Source organism: Aricia agestis, chromosome 3 (genome assembly GCF_905147365.1).
Source record: "Aricia agestis chromosome 3, ilAriAges1.1, whole genome shotgun sequence".
Lineage (NCBI taxonomy): Eukaryota > Metazoa > Arthropoda > Insecta > Lepidoptera > Lycaenidae > Aricia > Aricia agestis.
The window spans coordinates 11705878-11730018 of NC_056408.1; the positions used below are offsets into that span (position 1 = coordinate 11705878).

Here is a 24141-nt window from a genome sequence, read left to right on the forward strand (position 1 = left end):
CTGGTATTTAAAAATACTAGAGATTGGCCAATGGTTGAAATTCGACCTCAGTTTCAACGATATTAAGACTACTACCTATATTTTGTAAAAAAGTCTTGACTATATCATATTTTTTTCTCTGGGGCTCAGCTGATCTCAGACTGGCCGGGCAGAATTCTGCTGCATTCAGTTTCATACAAAAGTCCTGTTTAATTCACTCGAGCGTAATTTTGTGAGTCATGATTTGTATGAAAAGATATTTCTGCGGCAGAAATTCTGCGACTCACAACTCACAAATTACGCTAGTTTGGCTTCACCCCAGACGTCAACCATAAATAAAAGAGTATTATTAGTACATGTATAGGCTTGTCACTCAAAAATCTGTCTTCATTCCTAAGTGTGTGTGTTGTAGTGTGTGTAATGTTTTATTTGTTAAAAAAATGTATGATAAACGCATAATTTCAAAATAATATTAGCTCGATGCAGTCCTTCACCATAATATAAACTATAACTATGCAAAATTTCATTCATTTACGTTTCCCCATTTTTCGTCAAAAGAGATACAAAGTTTTTCTCTCGCGTATTAATATATAGAATTTGTGACGTGCATAGATTTTTTTTGAAATAGTTACTCATCATTGTATTGTTTTTTATTCCTAAAAAAATAATTAAGTAATAAGTAAAAATGTAGTGAAGATAGTGTGATTAGATAGTATGTCATGAGTGTTCAAACAGTAATGTTATAACTTATAACATAACTAGATGTCCCGCGCGGCTTCGCCCGCGTAAATTAGAAATTTTACAGAATCCGTAGGTACATTTTCCCATAAAAAATATTTCCCCCGTTTTTCCCACATTTTCCTGAGTTTCTTCTGTCGTATTAGTCTTAGAGTAATAATATAATATAACCTTCTCGATAAATGATGAGTCTTACTCGATAAATGATCTATCTAACACTGAGATAAGTTTTTAAATCGGACCTGTAGTTTCTGAGATTGACGCGTTCAAGCAAACATACTCTTCAGGTTTATAATATTAGGTAGATATAGATTTTTTTTAATTATCGCTTGACAAACTCGAGTCTCGATCTAAAAGACTATGAAATGGTATAATATGGTAGTGATGATGATGATGATGATGATGAAGAATGTAATTTGCATAGTAGCATATGCTTTCTGTTCTTAAAACAACGCCGAAACTCCCAAACTTGTATCTATAAAGAATCAGGAATTCCCTCAGCACCTTCCGAACCACGGTATACCAGGTATATCTCGGTGCAAAATCTTACTTGTTGGTAGCATATGCTTAGAATACTTCTCACGAAACCGAAGTCACCATATGTTTCCCTATAAGTTTTGAGGAGTTCCCTCGATTACTTATGGATCCTTCATCAGATCACCACTTTTCTGAATATAATACCAAATTGGGATGATACCCTATATACCAAAAGAAAAATTTTGAAAATCGGTTAACAAACGGCGGAGTAATCGTTGAATATAAGAAAACGAACATAACACCTCCCCCATTTTGAAAGTCGGTTAAAATTGTAGCCTATGTGTTATTTATTTAATATTTTAATCAGCACATGAATTGAATAACAAAATTTTTTTCAAATTAATCGTAGCACCATCTGTCAGGACAAACTAAAATTGAAATAGAATAATATTGAATGCGATGATAGCGCCGTCCGCCGGATCTAATGTAAAACATTCCAAAATCAACAACTCCTTATAAATAAGAAATTAATTGAAAAAACATTTTCCAGTAGACCAAACTGTAAATCTAAACCATTCTCGAATCTCCACGAACACACACAAAAAATTTCATCAAAATTGGTCCAGTCGTTTAGGAGGAGTTCAGTCACATACACACGCACACAAGAAATATATATATTAAGATAACTATCTATACTTTAATATTATAATTCTGCAGAGTTTGTTAGTTTGTTTGTTTGAACGCGCTAAGCTCAGGAACTACTGGTCCGATTTGAAAAATTCTTTCAGTGTTAGATAGCCCATTTATCGAGAAAGGCTATAGGCTATATTTTATCACGCTAAGACTAATAGTAACGAATGAATAGAGGAAAATGTAGAAAAAACGGGGTAAAATTATTTGAAAGGGCTTATTTGAACGCGCTAATCTCAAGAACTACAGGTCCGATTTGAAAAATTCTTTCAGTGTTAGATAGCCCATTGATCGAGGAAGGTTATAGGTTATATTTTATTACGCTAAGACTAATATAAGCGAAGAAATAGAGGAAAGTGTGGAAAAACGAACGAAGTCGCGGGCAACAGCTAGTTATGTTATTAGTTATAACTATATATTAATTATTTTTCTATGCTATAATATATTTTTTGTATCAACGCGCAACATAACCTAAAACAAAACTGAATTAATATCTTTAATACCTGTCCATAAAACTTTGTGTGCTCAAAATTGTTTTAAGTTTTGTACTGTGAAAAGGTGAGCGCGGCTTTGTAAGGACGTGTGTATACTCTGTAAAATGATGATATTAAAAGTAAGCAAACAAAAACTTGAGCGTGCGTCATGAAATTCGTGCGTACAATTTTTGAAACAAGTAAAATGAGCCTTTTGCCAATAAGTTGGGTTAATAGGAGACATAACAGATAAAAAATGGCCAGATTTTCCGCTGTGTTGAAACATCCAGAAAACAAACTTGGCTAGATTATCAAAAAAAAAAACATAAGAGCACAACTTAAGCCTTGCTTTAATTTTTAATGAAAAAAGTACTTAAATCGGTTAAGTTTTGGAGCAGAAATCAGCGGACAACGAATCGTTGATTTTCTGTTCTTTTATTAGATCACTATCTGCTGCAGTTGTCTCTACTCTCTATCGTGCTCTGCGGGGGAAGGCTTGAGGTTAGGTAGACATCAATAGATTTTATAAATACTTACTGCAGGTTTTTTATTTCTCTAGACCTTGGTGTATCCTCTTAAAGAATAACATTTTTACACAACAAAAAATAAGGGCATGAAAAAATATCACATAATAATATACGAAAATTTACAGTAAACTTGCGAACTACTTCAGATGAAAGTTTAACGAAGAAATAAGAAGAAATAAGCAGTTAAGCTAAAAAGTAATACTGAAAGTAACATTCGTCATCCTCCAATATCATATTATGCGATGCATAGACAAGCAGTACAAGCACAATCTGTGTGTTCCGTCCTTACCAACTCTTGTAATATAAATGTAAATTCCCTTAAGCAAAGTGTTGATGTGTCGGATCGGGACCAACTTCTCCTATAACACCAAAGTTAACAATGTCAAGTCGACTGTGCTCCTTGCGCTTGTAAATTGCATAAGTATTAAGTAGAAAGGTTAGAGAAATGGACGTCCATAGTAATGAATTTGGTTTATTAAAAAGTTGATTTAGACATTTTGCTTGATGTATTAAAAATTTAAAACGTACGTTCTCGGGGTCAAGTATTTTCGTATAAATTTGATTTTACTGAGTGTAAATAGGTATTTTGAGTTTTAGATTAGTAGATTACGAGTGCGTCAACTCTTGATAGCTTACTATTATTATTTCTTATAATAGTGTTACGGTATCTAGCGACAAACCAGCGAAACTTACCGATGGAACACAGGCAACATAAATCCCCTACTCAATACTAGACGAAGTACATACTCGAACCTACTAGTTGTCCAACAGTTGTTTACGTGTTTACCTGTTTATTTGTTTACTTGTTTACGTGTTTTTGTGTACATTCGGGAAGAAATGTTCTCGAACGTGGGAGAGCCATGCTTCGGCACGAATGGGCCGGCTCGACCGGAGAAATACCACGTTCTCACAGAAAACCGGCGTGAAACAGCGCTTGCGCTGTGTTTCGCCGAGTGAGTGAGTTTACCGGAGGCCCTTCCCTTCCCTACCCTCCCCTATTCCCTTCCCTTCCCTACCCTCCCCTATTATCCTATTCCCTCTTAAGAGGATTCCACACCGCCATTTTTTCCATACAAACGTTGTCCCCTGTTTCCTCCCTGGATAATGCTAGTAGAGTTATAATTTTTTTCCTGAATATCTACGGCCACTAATACAATGTCCCTATGTTTTCTTTTTTTTTCATAATTTAATTATTAAATAAGATATGAACGTTCAAAAACCCAAAAAAAATGGCCAGATTTTCCACTGTGTTCAAACGTCCAGAAAACAGATTTGGATAGATTATACAATAAAAGCAAAACATAGGAACACAGCTCAAGCCTTTTTTTAATCTTTAATGAAAAAAGTACTTAAATCGGTTAAGTTTTGGAGAAGGAATCAGGGGACAACGAATCGTTGATTTTCTGGATTTTCTGCAGTTGTCTCTATCGCTTTCTGCGGTATAGGCTTGAGGTAAGGGAGACAGCTATAGATATTACACGTACTTTTTTTTCATTTCTCTAGCCGCTGTTGTATCCTCTTAAAAGGCCGGCAACGCACCTCCAGCTCTTCTGATGCTGCGAGTGTCCATGAGCGATGGAAGTTGCTTTCCAGGACGGAAGTTGACGGGCCGCAGTTCAGTTCGGTTCGAGCGATCATCAAGGCGATTTCGGAGTAAAAACAAGTGATCAATAGTGAGTTAACCGGTGAAACCTACGACTCGGCTACGACCTAGGACAGTGATAGTGCTTAGTGATTGGACCTAGTGATTAGTGTTTGGACTTAGTGCTAAGTGTTGTGACCTAGTGTGTGCTTGTGTGACCTAGACTTAGTGAATAAAGTCTTCAAGAGAGTCAGCAGGTCTTTCTCTCCAAATCTTTCGAACCCTTAGCACGTAACAATATTTAAGATACAATATACGATGGAAGCAAAAACCGTAAGCAAACCAACTTTACTTCAATGTTAATCTCCATGTTATGCTAACCAGAATGCAAGAACAGCACACTATAATTCACATTTCAGACCGAGCCTTACCTTTTATTTACCTTATATTTTTAGGGTTCCGTAGCCAAAAACGGAACCCTTATAGATTCGTCATGTCTGTTTATCTGTCTGTCTGTCTGTCTGTCCGTCCACATGTTACAGCCACTTTTCTCTGAAACTATAAGAGCTATACTATTGTAACTTGGTAGATAGATTAAATCTGTAAACCGCATTAAGATTTTGATACAAAAATGGAAAAATTAATAAAAATTTTAGGGGTCCCCATAGGTACAACTGAAACAAAAAAAAATATTTTTCAACTGACCTATGCGTGTGGGGTATCTATGGATAGTTCTTCAAAAATCTTTTGCAGGTTTCTTATATAATTTTTTTCTAACCTGAATAGTTTGCGAGAGAGACTCTTCCAAAATGGTAAAATGAGTGCGCCCCCCCCCCCCCCCCCCAACTTCTAAAGTAGGGGCACGATAGGTCTAAGAAAATATATGATGTACATTGCTATACAATCTACCAACGAAAATTGGTTTGAACGAGATCAACAAGTAGTTTTTTTTTTATACGTCTTAAATGGTAAATCTTAAATTAACTTTCATTAAATCAACTGAGATATAAAAATAAATCAAAAACCTTTTAATTTCATAAAAATAAACCTTATTGCTGCTGCGGACCCCTTCATGGGCGAGTCCAACTCGCACTTGGTCGGTTTTTTTTGCTGAGCACTTCTCTTATTCCTTATTCCTGACGTTTCGGCTACCTTTCAGCGGCCGTGGTCACGGGTAGACAGTCCGATTGCTCCAAAGACTTCTATGATAGAAGTCTTTGGATTGCTCCGCGAAAGCACCGTAAAGGTTCAAACAATTTGATTAAATCTAAGAAATTAAATCTATTTGTTGCTACGCGCTTCATTCTTGAGCCAAGTCTATTATAAAAAGAACGAGAAAAAGGAAAAATAAGAAGAAAGAGATAATAATATGTGTACAAAGCCTTTTTACGATGCCCTTTAACTTGTAAATAAATATCTCTGTTAGTTAACCGCAACGAGAAACAACTCTTGTAAAGCAAAACTTTTATATTTATTATTTTTACGAGAACTCCCCGCAATTCGTGTTAAAATAAACTTTGAAATTAAAACATCTAAACACTGTATAAAAATATTAAACACGTTCAAATAAAATACTAAAGTATAAAACATGAATACAGTAGGACCATCAAAAAGCAAATGAAAGACGTAACTTAATTTAGTTATTCTTTTAATAAGGTCAAATGATTTGAAGGGCTGTAAATTTAATATAATTGCTGGGAGAAGAAAAATATCTTAATACTCGGGGGTTCGTTTAGGCAGTCCCGGGAGGGCAGTAAGGATTCGGCCTTGCCACTCACTTGTCCGACGCAGACGCTCGGTATTAGCATTTAAATTGATGGCATCTATTCAAATTATCTTAGAGCACTCCTTAATTGACATCCAATCGAGTTCGTTTTTTGCTAATTGGAATTTTACGAAAAAAACGGCAAAAGAATTTAAATAAAAAAAGTCCGTGATGGTTGGACTAAGGATAAATAATATAATATTATTATCATATATTATCCTTGTTACAGCGCACAAATAAAACCTATTAGCATTAATTATAATAATATAATAATAATATGATAGTAGGAGGAAAGCTATTACAATAGATATTTGCTTTGCATAATATTGATAAGGTCAGGGTGCTAAATATATACGGGTATCCAAACAATATGCTGGATTACGTAAAATATAAACAATATTTAAAGCTGAAACGAGACACGAAAATGTTATAAATTAAGAAGTTTAAAAGGTTGGAGGTTAAATAAAGTTATATTTAACGAAAATCTCACATTTTATCATTGTTTAAAATGCTTTAAAAGGTTTTAAAACAGAGGATAATAATATTTAAAAAGGTTTTAGCTACATGCCCTTCTGTTTAGTCAGCCCGCTTTCGGTGAGCGTGTGGAACCCTTAAATTATATCAAAGAGCCGGGCGTTTTGAATACATTTTGTTTATATTTTCGAGGTCTTTGTGTAAAAAGTGGTTAAATCCAGCTCGTCCGTCGCCGCGGTCAGCCCGAACTTCATTTACATTATAATGAGCCGCAATAAAAATAGCTCGCATTTTAAGCTTTTTGTATCAAGCAATAATTCTCCACAATTTTATGTGGCTATTTGAATAAGCTCCACACGGAGAAAAAGAAGAACAGGATTGAAGAGAAAAAGAGAAAGCCCGCTATGAAAATATACACCCAATATTCTTTTAAAAAAAATGGACCTTTATCAATCGAGCCGGCGGAAAAAACGAAAGTTGGATGTAACAAAGGGGTTGTCAGTAATTTCCGAAGCCGTTTCAGTCGCGTCGGTTTCATGCATCGTTGGCCGCTATGATGTCCGGCAATTGATCAACGCTATTTGGCTTTGATCCCAGTCATTGCGGGCGTTTATGAACCTTTTTTAAATGCATCCGAATTTGGATACGTGTTATATGATAACTTCGGATTATTTTTCTATAAAAACCTTACGATATTTTGTATAACCTCAATTATACGTATCAAAAGGTTTTATTACGCCGAAACGTGAGCTAACACTGCGCAAACCATATTAAAATGAGTAAGGTGTTCTAGAATAAACGGAGAAGATCAGAGCGAGGCACGTCCCGGCCATTGTAACATTCTTACCTCAAGCCTTAAACACAGGGCTCGGAGTTAACACGTAGCTGCAATTCGTGCAGAATAATCCTTTGCATTTCATTTAATTAATTTTCCGGGTCCTCGGGTACGAGACGTACCTCGTTACGAAATTTGTGTCTCTCTGAAGGGAAAAATACTCATTTACCCTAATAAAGGTACACAAAGGCACCTTTATGTAGCCGTGGAAAAAATATTTAAAGTAACAAACTTGAAAAGATTAGGTATTTTATCTCGCAAATTTCCCTGAAACAAATGAAAGAATTTCAAATTCGGTTTCGGGAATGTGGTTTTATAGCGAATAGTTTTGTGAAATTTGTATTTACGGAATGAGATGATACTTAAATACTTCAAAATTACATTTAGAATCGACAAAAAAAGGGAAAGCTATATAGTACCATTTAGATGGTAGGTACTTATTATTTGTAGGTATTCATAAGTCATGAGTTAGCTTAATAAAATATAAACTCAAACATTGTTATTTTACTAAAATCTAAAAGTAGTGTTGTTTTTAGTAAATAATGTTTAGGTTTACATTTCATTAAGCTAACTCATGAGTTTTGAATGAGTTCAATCAAATATATGTTATGTATTTACATTTAAATGCAATTTTAAACTAGATTTGCGTTCATAATTTAGTTTAATTAACTTGTGTCGGTTTTGTATTTACATTGCATTCACTAAAGCATCCTTTGTTTCGTGGAATAATGCAGCCCTAATGACATTATATAACGTACAATTATAATTACATTTATTAACCACCATTAGACAACAGATAATAATTGAATCTACTAATTACCAAAAAATATGTAGATAAATATGAAAAAAAATATACATTGGTTTCATGATAAGGTCGGAAAGTGAGCTGAAAGCTGGATACGTTTTCGACTGTACCTACTATACTAAATGGAAACTCCAAGAAAATTTTTGGAACAATGTAACAAAGTTACAAGATTAAACATTTGTAAGAGCACGGACTAACTTCTCTAGTTTTTAAAGAACACCCCTTATATTATGAGATTGCGCAAACAAAGTCGCGAGCATCATGTATAATTAATTAAGTGGCTTCGCTGGAATTGGAAAAGTCTTGATTCTTTCCCGATTCAATTTCATTTAAGTAGTTTCCGCTAGTTCGGCGAGCGTATTTAAATTATTTCGCATTTTGATTTGAAAGCGTGAAATTCATTTAGTGCATCAGAATATCGTTCGTGGTTATTTTACTTTGGGGTTTCTAGGAGTGGTCTCTATGACGATGGATGAAGGGTTACTTTAAATGCCTACGGTTGAAAAATGGGGGAAATTTTTCTTCGTGCACGTGATACGTGTTTAATTAGAGATCGCAGCGATGACGGCTCGCCTGCTAATTGCTTGACCCAGTTGCTGGCGGAGCTTATCGCTCTATCTATTAATATATTAATAACCAATTTTACCAGTTCGCAAATCACTTAGCGACTAAACGCTGGCTGGGAGGTTAATTATTTTAATCGCCCTAATAATTTTTATTTGCAACACGGATTATTAAAAGTTTGTTTTAGTTTTGCTGCTGTAAGTTTTACAAATGCATATTATGAGGTTAAATTGCATAGTTTTATAATATGGCATTATATTTTTTTTTGTTTAATTATTAAAAGATAAGTTTACACTACGAGTCAATATCTTAGATAATAATGTATGTTAATATCTTAGTATCGTTTGTTTTTTAAAGTGACTGACAAATCATTTGGGCCCAAAATACGTTTATCGTGCAGGAATCACCATTCCCCAGAACTTTTCAAAATCGGTTGGAGCATACGGCCGTTTTGTTTTGGGTGCAACTAGGCTGCCTAGTACAACACAAATTTTATATACAACAAAGGTGATTAAGATTATATTCCTTGGTCTACTAACGTTGTGCTAACGAGGGCCCATTTCCACCTCACTAATTCCCTGCAGCACCAACTGGCAACGATTACATCTTCCTGGCATTAGTACTAATTACCTACGCCGAACTAAGCGGACTAGATGCTTATGATAAGCTGAAGGCTAGTAGAAGTGCTTAAGCAAACTATCTGTTACCAGTGATATTGTGTTCCAAAATAGAATAAAATAAACAAAAATATGTTTAAAGTAAAAATAGTTTCTCTTTTTAACGAGTTTAAGGAATCAATAGGATATATTACTGCAAAGTTTTCACGGTAGAGGCAGCACCAGCGTAGACAGTAAACAAAAAGTTTTGTTCCACGTTTGACAACGTTTCTGTCAATATTCAGATATGACATGTGCAACATGTCAGTACTTAAGATGCGACCCGGTCTCCAGACGCGGTTCGGCTCTGTGATTGGTTCAAATTTTGACAGCCAACCAATCACGGAGCCTGAACCGTGTCTTGAGACCGAGATGCATCTTGAGTACTGACTATTTATACCGGCCTTAGTGTAAGTGATACCCGTGCCCTCTGATCTGACCTTTGCGTAATATTCATTAAAATCATCAATTATTGGTCTAGACTTCTATAGTCTAGACTCTGGAGAGCAATTTCTGGTGTAAAAAAAAATATTGGTCTAGACTTCTAGGGTCTAGACTCTGGAGAGCAATTTCTGGTGTAAAAAAAGAAAACAAACTCATTTCTTTATTAGCTGACCCGTACCTTCTTCGTTGGGAGATACAACTAAAAAAAACATTTAAACATAATTATTGTGAAAAAAATCAAAATCAAAATTGTTTTATTTCTGAATAAATTTAAAATAAATGTTTTCAGAATGTCTTACATGATGCCTACCACCGGTTCGGGAACTAACCCGGCGAGAAGAACCGGCGTAAGAAACTCGCACGGGGCCCACTTTTTTACCAAAAAAAGTGAGAAAAAAAAATCTTTTAAAATAAAGTTTACAATTTTGTAACTAAATATTATATACAATATCCACATACATAATTGTAAGTCCTATAATAATGAAGAAGTAGCCTTGCAAGAAGCCATCCTACTCCCAAGGTGTGCCATCGTTTATGAAATCATTGACCTGATAAGCTGATAAAAATATGTAATGTACATTCAAATGTTGAACAAATTGCAAACTCGTACCGGTAGTTTTTGCGTTATGGGTTAAAATTAATGCAATATTGGAATACAGACATGATTACAAATTATGCCAGCCAATTATGACCAACTCTAGAAAACCAAAACCAGGAACCTAACTCGTGGACGTGAAACTTATGATAGTAATCCTACATATTATTAAGACAACTAAATTCTATCTCTAGTTTGCTTTCAAGTTTGATATGGCTCGATTAGATCAATGAGCTCTAAGTTTGAAACTTTAAGCTTCTTAAGTGGTTGAAACTTAACTGGATATAATATTCTCATCGACTATACGCCATGATAATTCTATTATTGTATATAAATTGAGGATGTTATACCTAATATAGGGTGCATTGGACTACTTGATCTGATATAAAGAGATTACTATTATTCGACATATTCTCGTATCGCAATGTTAGTTACCGTACTCCTCCGTAACGGTTTTACTGATTTTGACTAAATTTTATATGCATATTCAGTAGGTCTGAGACATAAAGTTAATATACCTAGCGGAATAGAGAAACAAAGGCCTGAACAAGCGAGATGTGACTATCAGTAACACTGCGTGGTAAAAAGAGACGTGTGATACATGACAGCAGCACTCTTTTTTTAACGTCCAGTCGGCACGTGCCGCACGTTGACAATTTTATCTCATAGAAATCATGTTCAATCATGCTTGTGTCAGTGTATACGTACACATATTTTTACACACAGATGAAACCAATTTCGGTTTCGTTTGACAGCTCGAAATTGTTGCTCTATTCCGCTAGGTATAATAACTTTATGGTCTGAGAATCGGCTACTGGCAACTTTTTATATTGATAAGTGCATTTGTTGAATAAATAATAGTAAATTATTACAACTTGAGACTGACGGCGACCATTGTTTGTGCGACGGGATAGCGATGGACGTTGCCATGGTGACATACTTATTTAGTCACTTCAATAAAATAGTATGGGCAAAATCCATATCCATACTAATATTATAAATGCGAAAGTGTGTCTGTCTGTCTGTTACCTCTTCACGCTCGAACCTGCACCGATTTTGCTGAAATTCGGTATGGAGATACTTTGAGTCCCGGAAAAGGACATAGGATAGTTTTTATCCTGGAAAATGTACGGTTCCCGCGCGATAAACGAGTTTTGGCGTAACGGAGTTGCGGGCGTCATCTAGTACTTTTTATGGCAAAACAACGTTTGCCGGGATAACTAGTACTTTATAATATTACTTATTTTGCTGCTAATATCTTATTACATAATATAACTCTATACTAGGACCTACATTATTATTTTCGCTACATTTTGCGATATAGCTGAGATCACCACCTCTCACGTAGTAAGCCTGGCTTCCTTGCTTCTTTTATCAGAGAGTGGATTTCCAGTGTAGCCAGTGTAATATAATGACTTATCGTGGTAGCATCGTGTGCTATAAACTCGAATTGAAATCGTGCCTTTTCATAAATTTCCTCTGTAAGTTTACCGTTTTTTATATCGGGATTTTCACATGTAATGATATTTACATGCTTTGTATCATGTAAAGTCAAAAATATTAAATGAGCTAATATTTTTATTAACAAACTCTGAGTTTGCAAACGTCTTATATTATACAGAACTGATAATAATTTTAGTATTAAACGCTTTGTAGAAATATATTTTCATAAGTTATTAATTTTCAAATAAACTATTAAAGACAACATGCTTTTAACTGAAAAGTAACACAGTTACAGAAAGGCGTTTTAATCTACATATTAATTAAAATATCATTCTTAGTCTGAAATGGCTCTGCAAATAATATTATACAAACATTGAAAATCAAAATTACTTTTACAACAAGCCTATTTTTCAACGATGAATGTCAAACATCTTCAAAGTAGGTAATAAAAGGTTACATAATTGCTTAATATCTTATTACTTTTTATTTCAACACAAAAACATAACTTATAACGTAGTGTAAGTAAAAATATAACATTTTAATTTGACTTCACTAAAATAGTAGTTATTATTAAGTCTGTGATAAGGCCTACACTAATGTACGGATGCGGGACCTGGATGCTCACAATCGATGGAGAGAAATAGCCACAACGACTAGTAACCAAAATAATAATGTCCGGTGACCACATCAGACGGAGGAACTAGAATCCAAAGCAACGCCGAAGTTGGAGACCTCACGGCTGAGCCCAATATTATTGACGTAACAAAAGCCAAGCGGCTGCGATGGGTCGGTCATGTTGCAAGAATGGGAAAGGATCGTGCGACTAAAAAGCATTCCTTGGGCGTCCCATCGGGCGATGACCTTTCGGCCATCCACGGTACCGGTGGCTAAATGTAGTGAAGTCTGAGCGATCTTTAAGTTACAGAGTGGCAAGAAACTGCCCAAGACCGCGACAAGTGGCGTAAATTCGTGTCGTAGAACTAGATCCACTTTGGGTCGCTGCGCCATCGTAGTAAGTATTAAAATAATAATTGAAGACGTAAGTGGTTAAAGTGCGTACTGCGTAACTAACAATTTAGAAAATGTTGTTTCTTTGCATAAATGTAGGCTTTAGGACCGGGTAAATTTTGGAATTGAAAAAACGTGGATTTTATGTATAGCCAGACATATTAGCCACAATGTCATGAAGTAAAGGTAAAAACGGTAAGTTACAAGGTTTGTTCAAATTATACAGAAAAGAGTAATTGCCCTTATGTTATAAAATTTTTGTTATCCACTTTATCTACTCACATCCTTAATTATATTAGATACATTGTAAGCCACATAAAGAAATTTAACTAATACGTGGTGCAAAGAGTAAATATAACACCTTTTACTTTTAATCTAAGCATAAAATAAAGTTCTTGTAAAACAGAATTTCTTTATGTGACATTTACACTTATTAATTTCCTTGACAGGGAACGGTTATACGTATTTTCTTTCTATTACAGTTTTCTATTTTCTTATTATATTTTACATTGGAATACAAAATTAAACATGAATAAATATAGTATTAAAAATGCTTTCCCAAAGTTAAATAAATCAATATTTAAATCAATAATTTGAAATGAACATCAATATAAATCTATACATATTATACAAAAACTTCTATTCAGTTTAAATAGAATTCTTTGATATTATAAAACAAAGTCGCTTTTTTCCCTCATGTCCCTTTGTTCCCTTTAAAACTACGCAACGGATTTTAATGACTCTATCAGTGTTAGATAGCCCATTTATCGAGGAAGGCTAAAGGCTATATTTTATCACGCAAGACTAATAGGAGATAAAAAATAGAGGAAAATGTGGAAAAAACGGGGAAAATTATTTGAAAGGGCTAACTTGAACGCGCTAATCTCAGGAACTACTGGTCCGATTTGAAAAATTATTTCAGTGTTAGATAGCCTATTTATTGAGGAAGGCTATAGGCTATATTTTATCACGCTAAGACTAGTAGGAAAATGTGGAAAAACAAGGGAAATTATTTGAAAGGGCTTATCTCGCGAACTACTGGAGCAATTTTTATGTTGTTTGGCACATATAAGAAGTAGACGACGTGAAGGATCATAGGCTAGCTAGTAATGTATAAACTATTTATTTGTTAAATTTAAGTTAATTGTTGGGATTTAAAAATAACTTAAAACATTTACTCACATAAACAACTCATCATAGCAAAAGTGTACGTATACGTGAGAGAGCCATGCTTCGGCACGAATGGGTCGGCTCGGCCGGAGAAATACCACGTTCTCACAGAAAACCGGCGTGAAACAGCGCTTGCGCTGTGTTTCGCCGAGTGAGTGAGTTTACCGGAGGCCCAATCCCCTACCCTATTCCCTTCCCAACCCTCCCCTATTCTCTTCCCTTCCCTGCCCTACCCTACCCTCCCCAATTACCCTATTCCCTCTTAAAAGGCCAGCAACGCACCTGCAGCTCTTCTGATGCTGCGAGTGTCCATGGGCGACGGAAGTTGCTTTCCATCAGGTGACCCGTTTGCTCGTTTGCCCCCTTATTTCATAAAAAAAGTGAACATGCATAGTTTGAAAGTATTTTCTTTTTGTTCACAAATTGTTGTACTAATACATTAAAAAAATAATTAAATCGAGATGAAAATGTGCGCATACGTACACAAAGCGATATCGACATTCGACGCTATAAAATATACAAACAGTATCAAATATTGGAAAATCACTGCAACTAAAAACACAGTATTGTTTTCATTTCGCCCAGTATAATGCATACAAATAGTACGGGACCGTTTTCAACACAATTTAAACTACTGTTATTATTGTTTCGTCAGTTTCGCATGTTGTCCAAATTGCGTTTCATTTACCTCTATTGTCAAGTTTTAATATGAATATAAACATACCACTTTATTACGAAGAACAAACAGTTTAATTACATGCATATTATGATACTAGATGACGCCCGCAACTCCGTTGCGCCAAAATTTGTTTATAGCGCGGGAACCGTACATTTCTTCGGGGTAAAAAATATCCTATGTCCTTTTAACTCAAAGTCTTTTTATGCCAAATTTCAGAAAAATCGATTCCGTGGTTTGGACGTCAAGAGTTACAGACAGACAGAAACACTTTCGCATTTATAATATTATCGCATTTATAATTTAAGTATGGAAGTACGGAAGTATGGATAGTCCATGGGTGACATATTTAAGTTAAAAAGTCCAGACATAATATATTTTTTAGAACTTTAATTTGGCTCGAAATTGAATGAGTTTTAAAAATTACACTCATAATTAAAACTATACAAAAAGCATCTTAGCCCACATAAAAATGCACAGCTATTCATAAAATATGAATAATAATTACACAAAAATGTGTTATTTTTTTATAATGCTCTCTTGAAACCTTTAATCAAGGTTTAATATTTTGATTACTTTTATTTAAACATACGTTCTTTGTTTTCTTAAAACTGAATAATATTGCGTTAGTAAATTTCACATTTAACTTAATGATATAATAAGATACAGTGTAATTACATTAAAATCACATTCCGTAATACGAAGGAAGCAAAAGTGTAAAGGGAAGTTGCGAGCGGAACCAATCTGGTGGGTAATTATCACGTAGGATGAAAGCCTGTTTAGGCCTGAAACTCATTTCCCTTCAACATTACTCATATGGTGATTCTATACTCACTTGGCAGATAAAACGTATCTTCACTTTAGAATTTAGCTGAGAAGCTAAATATATTCACAGGGCGCTTTTCCTGTCATGCGTGTTGTCACCCGCACGCGGATCTGGCCCGCAAAAACTCTTTGCTCTCGAGGTGACTGCATTATAGGAAAAAAAACATCTATGAGATAATAGGATCTGGGTAACTTTCATGCGGAGACGCCTACCACGAAACCGTTTTGAGAAACAAACGAACGCGAATGCCGCGTCCTGCTCTAACAACGTCGTTTCATGTTTGTTAGAGCAGAACGCAGCATTCTCGTTCGATTGTTTGAGTCTCAAAACGATTCGGTGGTACGGGTCCAGACCCGCGCGCGGGCGTTGACACGCATGGCAGGAAAGGGGTAATCGCCGTTTTGTGTAGCATAAGAGAGGAAAAAAGAGTGTTTTCTGTATATACGGTATGTGTTTTCTAATTCCAAATCACAATAGTGAGATCTCGATCTTTAATGAACGTAAATTGTTAAATCATACCTCTACCATCTTCTATATATATAAAATTCAAAGGTGACTGACTGACATAGTGATCTATCAACGCACAGCCCAAAGTACTGGACCGATCGGGCTGAAATTTGGCATGCAGATAGATGATATGACGTAGGCATCCGCTAAGAAAGGACCTCCAAGGGGTTAAAATAGGGGATGAAAGTTTGTATATAATAATACTTTTTAACGCGAGCGAAGCCGCGGGCAAAAGCTCGTATTTAATAAGACGAAAATATAGCATTGAGTAAACTTTATAAATCATTATTATGTTCACAAAATAAACAAGACGTGCGATGTTTTATAGCAAAGTTTTCAACAAACTTGCGTATTTAATATTTTCTTATGTTATGTTGACTTGAAAATAACTCAGAGCAATTTCTAAGCTTCACAAGGTGATGTTCAAGTTTGTTGCTGAAGATACACAAACTAGCTTTCTAACGGAAAACTTAAATATGAGAGAATAGTTGGGAATAAAGAGATTATTATGACTTCACAAATATACGTTATATTAAAACGCGCTGCAAAGTTGTTTTTAAATGTAATTTAATATGTTTTGTAATATTATCTAACAACACGTGATAAATATATTTATTTTTTTGTTTGTGGTGCTAGAAACTAGTAAATTTTTGAGTAATAATGACAAGCAAATCTACTAATAAGTAAAAGTTATATTTCAAAGTTCACAAAACTTTGATGGGACAGAATAATCGACTTAGTTCAGAGAAGTAAATTTTATCAACACAAGGCAAGTATAAGACAGTTTTGCACGATGTTTCATTTCAACGTACTATCATCCGTAATGTACTTAACATCAGAATATTTATAACACCTAAAATTGGACCCATACACTTTTAAAGACCGCTAAACACAAGACTAGTAATACTAAACATTTACATACCCACATATTCATACAACCCTTTTCGATGTGGACAAATACAAATAAGGCGATATACAATACAGAGCTTCGCGAACATCGTAAAGAGGACTGTCAAGAAAAGTAATGTAAGCCCGTATGCATAATATATATTTATACAGTAGAATAATAAAGCCGTGTCTTTAACATCCAACTCAATAAAGACTGACACTATTTCAAGCAAACACATCCTGATTCTACATTTTATGCTCTTTTAATTTATCTTAAGATATTTTTATTTCAAAACAAGTATTATTATCGTTTTGAACACTGAGTCTACCTGATGCGTACCACGGGTTTGAGAAGCAGGCCAGCGAAGAGCTCAGCTTTACCCTACTTATAATAATCATTTTGCTACTAAGTTAAATATTTCTCAAGTACAATTATATATAGCTATCTAGTATACAACATTCGGATTGACTAATTGTGTTAAAATGAAAAGACTTCTTACAATAACCATATATGTTCTAGTCGTCGCGGTTCGGTCTAAAACAACCCTTATAATATTTACAGTTTCATATAAAAAATGATCTACTGTTTATATTTGTGTTACACCGTATGTATCGTGTATGAGAGAGATCAGTGTAATTTGGGTCAGTAAACCCGATCCTCCCGCGGGGCCGACCGTCGTCAACAAACGGCATTGCCTTGCCTTATCGAGATAAAATATTGTCATAACTAATATCTAGTACAGCTTTCGATGTGTTTATGGATACTTCCTTGTAGTATACTGTAAATATATATTGACTGGATTACCGCACGCTGTTCGCCCTTTGTTAGTAAAAATCTTTGTTATATTGGAAAATCACATGTGACATGAAAGATAAAAACCTATAACCCTGAATATATATCATACATATTAATTTAATATATTTTATTATAATGGGTACAATACATCAACTGATTCACATCCATGACACAGGAACATTAGAATAAAAAGATAAATATGAGTGTAGTACAGAATATGAGAATATATAAGATAGACAAAAAGACTGAGTACCTAATAGGATAACAGTATTATTATGATAACGAATATAAGGTAACAGTAGAAAATGAATACAACACTAGACGAGTGAGAGAGCAAAGGCTAAAAAAACAAAAATATATAACTATTATACACAAATACATAGTTCCTAAAATATTTAATAATTTAGATGTGTTAAGAATTGAAGAAAGGTTGTCACGAACTTAATAATATCATTTAAGTTTGTTATAAGTAGTATAATTTAGTGTTAGAATATTAGTTAAAACATACTATTTTTTTTTCTTATTTTCTTGTTTTGTAACTTAAAGTTTAGAAAATAATTTTGTTTACGTATAATTTATCAAGTATTTTAGCATATTGTAAACTTTACTGATGAGCGAATCTCGCCGTCAAACAATTTGTTTGGTGAGATTTAAAATGTAATATGTAGATTTTTTATGAATAAATGTATTTAAAAAAAATCATTTGACCCCTCTTCGGGATTTAGGCTGAACTACAGTAATCTTGTAGTGAAAAAATATTTTTCTAATGAAAAGCCAGACTTAAAAACTTTATAGCTATTAATTAGCTATCATGTTAAATATTCACAGAAATGGTCACATAAAAAGTTAATAAAAAACAGTACTCGTTTTTATCTGTGACGGTAATTTAACTTTAATGTGATCAGAAGTTTAACTTGAACCGTCAGTAAAACTAGCTTATAACTTGTTAGCTCACAAGTGGCCGTAACGTTTTACGGCGGACATTAACAGCCTCGCTACCAATTACAAGCTCGCTGTTAGAGATACAATTGCCCATTACTAAGGTTTATCTTAATAAGCATCAGTTTAAAAATTCAACAAATGCTTTCGTGTTAAATTACAAGTCATACATGAAATATATTATAGTTATATTTATTAGAATTTGCAATAAAATAGATATTCGCCAACCATTTTTTTTGCTGGTTTTATATAATTATAATAATATGGTAAATTTTCTCATTTTGTTATTATTAATAATGTTTTTCGTTGTTAATAATAATGTATCTCGAACGATCAAATGAGACACACATATTTAACAAGAAAAAATCACAAATCGTCAGTCATATTAATAAAAAGACTCGCCAGTCAATCAGCTTCGTAGCTAAGTGCTACGAAAAGCGTAGCACCACGCGTAGCGCTTAAAATAGCGTAGCTGCGTAGCGCGAGCGCTACAAACCGGTGGATCCGTAGCGCTACGTCGTAGCCCGCTACGTTGATGCTACACGCGCCACGAAACATGCGAGCGTGTTTACACACGCGCCGCAGCGGCGGCGCCGCTGCATACTCATTCTTGTATTTCTATTGGCCCTTTTCACACAATTTTCAAAAAACATACGAGACTAGTCGAATAGAAGTTTTTGGCCGCGGCGGCGAAAAACGCTGCTGCTGCGGCTCTGTGTGTAAACAGCCTAACTAACGATCGGTGTCTCTGTCGCAGTCAGATTGTATAATCCGCCGTATTATATTACGGCTAGCTGTTATTAAAATTAGTTTTAAAATGCGGCGGTTTAATTCATATAACACCAAAGCCATTATTGTTGTTATGTTATAGGCAGCGCCATGAGTGTTAAGAATTGGAACTAAAAACTGTCAAAGAGGCGATTGATCTCTCGTATATATGGCTAGCTGTGTTGAATGACGTATAGCTCCAAATACATTCCGACGGTTTTTTATTTGTTTTATTACGTACGGGAGGAGGAATTTAGAATAAAATTCTGGATGTACGAGTTAAGTCACAGTATATTCACGGAAGAACAGATATAAGTACACACAGAAAAACTAAAAAAGACTAAAAAAACATCCGCCGACAATTCTTCGAAAAACGAAAAAACAGTTGAAAACCGACGCCTCGATTTTCAACTGTTTTTTCGTTGTATATAAAGATATACAACGAAAAAACAGTTGAAAATCGAGGCGTCGGTTTGCCTTAGACAAAAACATAACTTCCTTTTCCTGAGAAACATAGACATTAACCTTTCTTTTTTTTTTACATTTCTAAAATGTGGCAAGGTGCAGTACGGTGGCGGTCGCGTCGCCAACACGTATTCTATCTGACTAATCGTTGAACCACCGCATTTCAAAACGGCGCGGCCCTGTTTTTGATGACAGCTAGCCGTAATGTAATACGACAGCTTACACAATACAACTGCAACATTTCTACAAATAGAAACAAATAAGCTTATTTTCGATATTGTGTGATTATTAATTTTTCACGTCATTTTCTAATCAAGATTCGTGAATTCGCGTGGTAACATTTAAACTTTTTCTTTTTGTACAAAATATTTTAACGCAATTATGTAGGCACTGTTATGTTAAATTAAATGAACAAACATTTTGTAGAAACAATATTTCGAGAAATATGTGACGCCGTAATAACGTAAAGGTCTTCGGCCTCCCTCAATTGGATGATGAAAGTACGTCGTCAACATAGCATTTTAATTTGATTTCGCGAAATTCGATTATTGGATCCATATGAAATATAAATACATTACTAAGAATTTGTCACCTAAAATATTTTGGAATCAGATTTAAATTAATAATATTATATTGGATTTACCACGAAACTAAAAAAATAAAATTAAAGTATAATGAAATAATATTATATCATTTTCACTGAGAACTCCTTCGAATCAGTTGTCTTTATAATTCAATAATGTTATTTTTAAATCGTTAATAAAATTTTATTGAGCTTCACCTATTCTTTTCTTACCTGGCCTGGCCTGGCCAGTAGCCCTAGCACGGCCACCAGTAGAAATGCAAAAGTATGGACAAACTGTGGACATAAACTTAAGGTAGCGTTCCGATCTTGTTTCGTTCCTAAAAATTCAATTAAAATGCCACTTTATGACAGACTATAGTCCTAAAAATTCAAATAATATCCTACTCTATGACATACATTATAGTCTGTCATAAAGTGGCATTTTAATTGCATTTTTGTCGGTCGCGATTAGCCGCGGTAAAGATCGGAACGGCACCTTAAGTTTATGTCCACAGTTTGTCTATACTTTCGCATTTCTACTGGTGGTCGTGCTAGGGCTACTGGTCTGGCTTATCCTGGTCTCAACCACTCGACATCAGAGATTTAATAAGCATGGTCTTCCTTAATGCTCGTTAAAGGCCAACTGTAGCATTGTTAAGTCCACTCGATAATAATTCTTGGAAAACATTCAAGTGTTCAAATGTTATATTGTTAACGAAACGCCAGATCATTCTTCTTATTTAACGATATTGGTTGTTTATTTTTAGTGAGGGGATTTTTAAGTATTTTTGGCTTAAGAATTGTTTGCTCTGATAGTAGGTTAACTGAGGTTTATACACAGTGTAACAAAACTAAGGGCTAGTACTTTAGTGTGGTTATGTATCCCTTATATAGAGTTCACTGTGACAGTAGCAGCACTGAAAGAGTAAAATTTTACTGCGATTTGTATGAGCAAGCGCTCGAGCGTCTTGCATTTTTCGATTCAAAAGTAAAAAGCCCTATACACACCCTAAAGTATAAACATAAACTACTTATTGAATAATTAATATTCGACGCCTAAAAAAGGTAATACAAAATTATTTTGACATTTAAAACAGGCAATAAAGAACACAGCGTATATCATTCTGTCTACTCTGGTAGTTATGTCTATTGTGACACAGCATTTGAAAATTTTATTACAATCATGAAACTACATTTTTCCGGCTTTCACCACGGCCGCGGCCTGTTTAATATTTTACAAACCTGACATTTTGAATACTTAACAATACTCCTGGGACAGTTGTTGTAAAGTTTGTGAAACGTCAACATTGTAAAACTTAATAAAGGCTTAGGTGGGTTTTCACCAAACACACATAAAACTTAGTTTTATAAAACTTAGGTCCCATTGAACGCTATCATGCTGCGACGTAAATCTCGTTTTGTTTCGATTGGATTTCACAAACTTCTTTTGATCGCGATTATTAAATCTAAGTTTACGTGACGTCACGCGATTATTTTACATGTTTTCACCATTCTAAAGCCTTTTCACGTTAATTTAACTACAAAATAGCAAGAAACAATACATTTAAAACTAACAAACGCATGTGTCAAAACTGTCATCTTGACATTTATTTTGTCTATGTTTTTCTTTCCGTCGTGACAGGGCTTGAACGGGTGTTATGACGATAAACTTCGGATTTTGGGCGTTCAGAAGATAAAACTCGGATTTGCTGTGAACGCGTTCAGTATATACTGGTGAAATGCATTTCGATGTTATAATCGCGTTTATACGTTTTGAACCAGTTCAGAGTGCTTTAAACGCGTTCCATTTCTTTGGTGAAATCGCCCCTTAGTAACAAAATCCGTAAAAAGGTGTTTTAAAATAGTAAGTGTCTTGGTGTAACGAAAACATTGATTGAAAAGTTGACTGTCAATGACTATATCATATTATATATGTTATAATTTATATAGGATTATGACGGTTTGGCTTTAAACTAATTAGCAAAAAATAATTTTCGCTATTACTGCTAAAATGATTATGAAACAGCGATTTACAAAATGTATTCAATTTTTGTACAATATAATATGAAATCGAGTTAGTTGGACTACAATCCTATAATTTAGGTTCATAAAATATAATATGGTAATAGGTTAATACCATTTCAGTTGAATTCGTCATGCAAATGCTCCACCGCACCCAATATGCACGTACGCCCGTAATTTCGGTGTTCAACTTTTCTATTTAGATTTTAGACGAATGGGAAATTATGAATATTTGCACCGAAGAAATAGTTAAAGTAAATATTATAATATATTGGAAATTTCACATATTTTGTTTAGACTTACGGTTATACGGTTATAAATAAGGTTATAAGTGTAGAAAATCGGCCAGTGTGGGCCGATTTTGGGTTAAAATATCGCGAATACTTGAATTATATTAATGTATCATTTTTTGAATGCAATATATTATTATTATACTGAATACTAACAGACAGACACAGTATCGTTTTTATAATATATATAAGGAAACCATATTATGGTTATTATGGGTACTAAGCATCATGGGAATATACGAAAGACTTATAACGATTTACATAGTGCACTATTATGTACTTAAATAGTTTTCCGACTTTCCCTTGAAGAATGGCATATATATTTTCGAAACTTCCCATTAACCGCCGAAGCCCCACAAATCAAACGAGCACAGCGAAAGTGTTATCGATCGCAGTCGTATAAGCTTCAAATCTGTTTTTTCGCGAACACATAAAAACGAATGAAGAATAATTTGAAATTCAGAAGTACTGGGATAAGTTACCGCTTGACTTGCGCATCGCGACGGACCGAGTTCGAGTAACAGTATCGCAGTGTACTCGGCCGAGGACGGTCCTGTGCTCCCGTGGATCGCTACTATACGTGTTCGCACGCGATTTTTTATTATATAACCCAACTGTGGAGTTTTTACTGTGCGACCGCCGGGAGAAATACTGACGATAAAGGTGAGTGAATCATTTTTAGATGACTTTAATTTGTGTGGCTTACCCTTTACCGAAATTTAATATACACACGAGGGATTGTTATTATGGTTTCGTAGTTTTCAGAAGTTATTATAAATTTATATGAGTTGTATTGTAGGTATTACATTGCCGAAACAAAAGTAATTATCCCTAAAATTACTTTGTCGGGGATATTAAATTATGAATAGTTCATTACTTATAATATTATTATATCTCGATATGACTGTAAGAAAAGTTTGAATTTTGGGACCTAGGCTGTTTTGTGAAGAAACCAAAATTCGTTTGGATTATTTTTTCTATTACTTAAAGTTAAAAAAAATTAAGTTGTTTTAGTTGAGACATTGAAAAAATTAGTATGTTGGTGCTTCGAATAAAAATGGGAGATATATTGTATCCAGCGAATAAGGAGTTTTAAATTACATGCCGTCGTTTAGGTCTACTTACCCGGGTGGTATTGCGGCCTTACAAAAACCCGACCTGCAATAATAGCCTG

General features: G+C 34.5%; 1 protein-coding gene across 1 annotated transcript in view; it reads left to right on the top strand.

Annotated features, from left to right (window-relative positions):
• The first annotated feature begins 23509 nt into the window (after positions 1 to 23509).
• The window catches only part of LOC121740492 (insulin-like growth factor-binding protein 7), a 29782-nt gene continuing 29150 nt past the window's right edge, over positions 23510 to 24141 (top strand). The window contains exon 1 of the mRNA XM_042133193.1: positions 23510 to 23630. The gene's annotated coding sequence lies outside the window, so the exon portion shown is untranslated. The remainder of the gene's footprint in view (positions 23631 to 24141) is intronic.